Below are 6,000 nucleotides of genomic sequence, written 5' to 3'. Positions count from 1 at the left end.
GACTGCGTTTGATAGCTTTCAGTATGGTATCTATGGTCTCCGGTGATGGGTATGGCCTCCCAGAACAAGCAAAACGTCCTGTTCTTTTGAAATTATTCGCTAAATCCCTGATAGGTTGCCTCTATGAACTTGGCTATCCTTTTGATTTTCGTCCAGGACTGCTTGTAGAAGGTCTGCACACATGCAACCAGAGCACCGATGTCTTCAGCGTCAAGGTGGTGCACAGTCTGGATGTGGCATGCACATTTATTCAACCTGAATCTCAGTGTTCCCCTCACAGTCGTTTGCCGGACATTTAGCTCCTACTGAACTGTCGTGTTCATGCGATTTGACTGCGTTTGATAGCTTTCAGTGTGGTATCTACGGTCTCCGGTGATGGGTATGGCCTCCCAGAACAAGCAAAACGTCCTGTTCTTTTGAAATTATTCGCTAAATCCCTGATAGGTTGCCTCTATGAACTTGGCTATCCTTTTGATTTTCGTCCTGGACTGCTTGTAGAAGGTCTGCACACATGCAACCAGAGCACCGATGTCTTCAGCGTCAAGGTGGTGCACAGTCTGGATGTGGCATGCACATTTATTCAACCTGAATCTCAGTGTTCCCCTCACAGTCGTTTGCCGGACATTTAGCTCCTGCTGAACTGTCGTGTTCATGCGATTTGACTGCGTTTGATAGCTTTCAGTGTGGTATCTATGGTCTCCGGTGATGGGTATGGCCTCCCAGAACAAGCAAAACGTCCTGTTCTTTTGAAATTATTCGCTAAGTCCCTGATAGGCTGCCTGTATGTACTTGGCTATCCTTTTGATTTTCGTCCTGGACTGCTTGTAGAAGGTCTGCACACATGCAACCAGAGCACCGATGTCTTCAGCGTCAAGGTGGTGCATAGTCTGGATGTGGCATGCACATTTATTCAACCTGAATCTCAGTGTTCCCCTCACAGTCGTTTGCCGGACATTTAGCTCCTGCTGAACTGTCGTGTTCATGCGATTTGACTGCGTTTGATAGCTTTCAGTATGGTATCTATGGTCTCCGGTGATGGGTATGGCCTCCCAGAACAAGCAAAACGTCCTGTTCTTTTGAAATTATTCGCTAAGCCCCTGATAGGTTGCCTGTATGAACTTGGCTATCCTTTTGATTTTCGTCCTGGACTGCTTGTAGAAGGTCTGCACACATGCAACCAGAGCACCGATGTCTTCAGCGTCAAGGTGGTGCATAGTCTGGATGTGGCATGCACATTTATTCAACCTGAATCTCAGTGTTCCCCTCACAGTCGTTTGCCGGACATTTAGCTCCTACTGAACTGTCGTGTTCATGCGATTTGACTGCGTTTGATAGCTTTCAGTGTGGTATCTATGGTCTCCGGTGATGGGTATGGCCTCCCAGAACAAGCAAAACGTCCTGTTCTTTTGAAATTATTCGCTAAGTCCCTGATAGGCTGCCTGTATGTACTTGGCTATCCTTTTGATTTTCGTCCTGGACTGCTTGTAGAAGGTCTGCACACATGCAACCAGAGCACCGATGTCTTCAGCGTCAAGGTGGTGCATAGTCTGGATGTGGCATGCACATTTATTCAACCTGAATCTCAGTGTTCCCCTCACAGTCGTTTGCCGGACATTTAGCTCCTACTGAACTGTCGTGTTCATGCGATTTGACTGCGTTTGATAGCTTTCAGTATGGTATCTATGGTCTCCGGTGATGGGTATGGCCTCCCAGAACAAGCAAAACGTCCTGTTCTTTTGAAATTATTCGCTAAGTCCCTGATAGGTTGCCTGTATGAACTTGGCTATCCTTTTGATTTTCGTCCAGGACTGCTTGTAGAAGGTCTGCACACATGCAACCAGAGCACCGATGTCTTCAGCGTCAAGGTGGTGCACAGTCTGGATGTGGCATGCACATTTATTCAACCTGAATCTCAGTGTTCCCCTCACAGTCGTTTGCCGGACATTTAGCTCCTACTGAACTGTCGTGTTCATGCGATTTGACTGCGTTTGATAGCTTTCAGTGTGGTATCTACGGTCTCCGGTGATGGGTATGGCCTCCCAGAACAAGCAAAACGTCCTGTTCTTTTGAAATTATTCGCTAAATCCCTGATAGGTTGCCTCTATGAACTTGGCTATCCTTTTGATTTTCGTCCTGGACTGCTTGTAGAAGGTCTGCACACATGCAACCAGAGCACCGATGTCTTCAGCGTCAAGGTGGTGCACAGTCTGGATGTGGCATGCACATTTATTCAACCTGAATCTCAGTGTTCCCCTCACAGTCGTTTGCCGGACATTTAGCTCCTGCTGAACTGTCGTGTTCATGCGATTTGACTGCGTTTGATAGCTTTCAGTGTGGTATCTATGGTCTCCGGTGATGGGTATGGCCTCCCAGAACAAGCAAAACGTCCTGTTCTTTTGAAATTATTCGCTAAGTCCCTGATAGGCTGCCTGTATGTACTTGGCTATCCTTTTGATTTTCGTCCTGGACTGCTTGTAGAAGGTCTGCACACATGCAACCAGAGCACCGATGTCTTCAGCGTCAAGGTGGTGCATAGTCTGGATGTGGCATGCACATTTATTCAACCTGAATCTCAGTGTTCCCCTCACAGTCGTTTGCCGGACATTTAGCTCCTACTGAACTGTCGTGTTCATGCGATTTGACTGCGTTTGATAGCTTTCAGTGTGGTATCTATGGTCTCCGGTGATGGGTATGGCCTCCCAGAACAAGCAAAACGTCCTGTTCTTTTGAAATTATTCGCTAAATCCCTGATAGGTTGCCTCTATGAACTTGGCTATCCTTTTGATTTTCGTCCTGGACTGCTTGTAGAAGGTCTGCACACATGCAACCAGAGCACCGATGTCTTCAGCGTCAAGGTGGTGCATAGTCTGGATGTGGCATGCACATTTATTCAACCTGAATCTCAGTGTTCCCCTCACAGTCGTTTGCCGGACATTTAGCTCCTACTGAACTGTCGTGTTCATGCGATTTGACTGCGTTTGATAGCTTTCAGTGTGGTATCTATGGTCTCCGGTGATGGGTATGGCCTCCCAGAACAAGCAAACCGTCCTGTTCTTTTGAAATTATTCGCTAAGTCCCTGATAGGCTGCCTGTATGTACTTGGCTATCCTTTTGATTTTCGTCCTGGACTGCTTGTAGAAGGTCTGCACACATGCAACCAGAGCACCGATGTCTTCAGCGTCAAGGTGGTGCATAGTCTGGATGTGGCATGCACATTTATTCAACCTGAATCTCAGTGTTCCCCTCACAGTCGTTTGCCGGACATTTAGCTCCTACTGAACTGTCGTGTTCATGCGATTTGACTGCGTTTGATAGCTTTCAGTATGGTATCTATGGTCTCCGGTGATGGGTATGGCCTCCCAGAACAAGCAAAACGTCCTGTTCTTTTGAAATTATTCGCTAAGTCCCTGATAGGTTGCCTGTATGAACTTGGCTATCCTTTTGATTTTCGTCCAGGACTGCTTGTAGAAGGTCTGCACACATGCAACCAGAGCACCGATGTCTTCAGCGTCAAGGTGGTGCACAGTCTGGATGTGGCATGCACATTTATTCAACCTGAATCTCAGTGTTCCCCTCACAGTCGTTTGCCGGACATTTAGCTCCTACTGAACTGTCGTGTTCATGCGATTTGACTGCGTTTGATAGCTTTCAGTGTGGTATCTACGGTCTCCGGTGATGGGTATGGCCTCCCAGAACAAGCAAAACGTCCTGTTCTTTTGAAATTATTCGCTAAATCCCTGATAGGTTGCCTCTATGAACTTGGCTATCCTTTTGATTTTCGTCCTGGACTGCTTGTAGAAGGTCTGCACACATGCAACCAGAGCACCGATGTCTTCAGCGTCAAGGTGGTGCACAGTCTGGATGTGGCATGCACATTTATTCAACCTGAATCTCAGTGTTCCCCTCACAGTCGTTTGCCGGACATTTAGCTCCTACTGAACTGTCGTGTTCATGCGATTTGACTGCGTTTGATAGCTTTCAGTGTGGTATCTATGGTCTCCGGTGATGGGTATGGCCTCCCAGAACAAGCAAAACGTCCTGTTCTTTTGAAATTATTCGCTAAGTCCCTGATAGGCTGCCTGTATGTACTTGGCTATCCTTTTGATTTTCGTCCTGGACTGCTTGTAGAAGGTCTGCACACATGCAACCAGAGCACCGATGTCTTCAGCGTCAAGGTGGTGCACAGTCTGGATGTGGCATGCACATTTATTCAACCTGAATCTCAGTGTTCCCCTCACAGTCGTTTGCCGGACATTTAGCTCCTACTGAACTGTCGTGTTCATGCGATTTGACTGCGTTTGATAGCTTTCAGTGTGGTATCTATGGTCTCCGGTGATGGGTATGGCCTCCCAGAACAAGCAAAACGTCCTGTTCTTTTGAAATTATTCGCTAAATCCCTGATAGGTTGCCTCTATGAACTTGGCTATCCTTTTGATTTTCGTCCAGGACTGCTTGTAGAAGGTCTGCACACATGCAACCAGAGCACCGATGTCTTCAGCGTCAAGGTGGTGCACAGTCTGGATGTGGCATGCACATTTATTCAACCTGAATCTCAGTGTTCCCCTCACAGTCGTTTGCCGGACATTTAGCTCCTACTGAACTGTCGTGTTCATGCGATTTGACTGCGTTTGATAGCTTTCAGTGTGGTATCTACGGTCTCCGGTGATGGGTATGGCCTCCCAGAACAAGCAAAACGTCCTGTTCTTTTGAAATTATTCGCTAAATCCCTGATAGGTTGCCTCTATGAACTTGGCTATCCTTTTGATTTTCGTCCTGGACTGCTTGTAGAAGGTCTGCACACATGCAACCAGAGCACCGATGTCTTCAGCGTCAAGGTGGTGCACAGTCTGGATGTGGCATGCACATTTATTCAACCTGAATCTCAGTGTTCCCCTCACAGTCGTTTGCCGGACATTTAGCTCCTGCTGAACTGTCGTGTTCATGCGATTTGACTGCGTTTGATAGCTTTCAGTGTGGTATCTATGGTCTCCGGTGATGGGTATGGCCTCCCAGAACAAGCAAAACGTCCTGTTCTTTTGAAATTATTCGCTAAGTCCCTGATAGGCTGCCTGTATGTACTTGGCTATCCTTTTGATTTTCGTCCTGGACTGCTTGTAGAAGGTCTGCACACATGCAACCAGAGCACCGATGTCTTCAGCGTCAAGGTGGTGCATAGTCTGGATGTGGCATGCACATTTATTCAACCTGAATCTCAGTGTTCCCCTCACAGTCGTTTGCCGGACATTTAGCTCCTGCTGAACTGTCGTGTTCATGCGATTTGACTGCGTTTGATAGCTTTCAGTATGGTATCTATGGTCTCCGGTGATGGGTATGGCCTCCCAGAACAAGCAAAACGTCCTGTTCTTTTGAAATTATTCGCTAAGCCCCTGATAGGTTGCCTGTATGAACTTGGCTATCCTTTTGATTTTCGTCCTGGACTGCTTGTAGAAGGTCTGCACACATGCAACCAGAGCACCGATGTCTTCAGCGTCAAGGTGGTGCACAGTCTGGATGTGGCATGCACATTTATTCAACCTGAATCTCAGTGTTCCCCTCACAGTCGTTTGCCGGACATTTAGCTCCTACTGAACTGTCGTGTTCATGCGATTTGACTGCATTTGATAGCTTTCAGTGTGGTATCTATGGTCTCCGGTGATGGGTATGGCCTCCCAGAACAAGCAAAACGTCCTGTTCTTTTGAAATTATTCGCTAAGTCCCTGATAGGCTGCCTGTATGTACTTGGCTATCCTTTTGATTTTCGTCCTGGACTGCTTGTAGAAGGTCTGCACACATGCAACCAGAGCACCGATGTCTTCAGCGTCAAGGTGGTGCATAGTCTGGATGTGGCATGCACATTTATTCAACCTGAATCTCAGTGTTCCCCTCACAGTCGTTTGCCGGACATTTAGCTCCTGCTGAACTGTCGTGTTCATGCGATTTGACTGCGTTTGATAGCTTTCAGTATGGTATCTATGGTCTCCGGTGATGGGTATGGCCTCC

Source organism: Schistocerca cancellata, chromosome 3 (assembly GCF_023864275.1).
Source record: "Schistocerca cancellata isolate TAMUIC-IGC-003103 chromosome 3, iqSchCanc2.1, whole genome shotgun sequence".
Classification (NCBI taxonomy): domain Eukaryota; kingdom Metazoa; phylum Arthropoda; class Insecta; order Orthoptera; family Acrididae; genus Schistocerca; species Schistocerca cancellata.
This window is presented reverse-complemented; position numbering follows the sequence as displayed.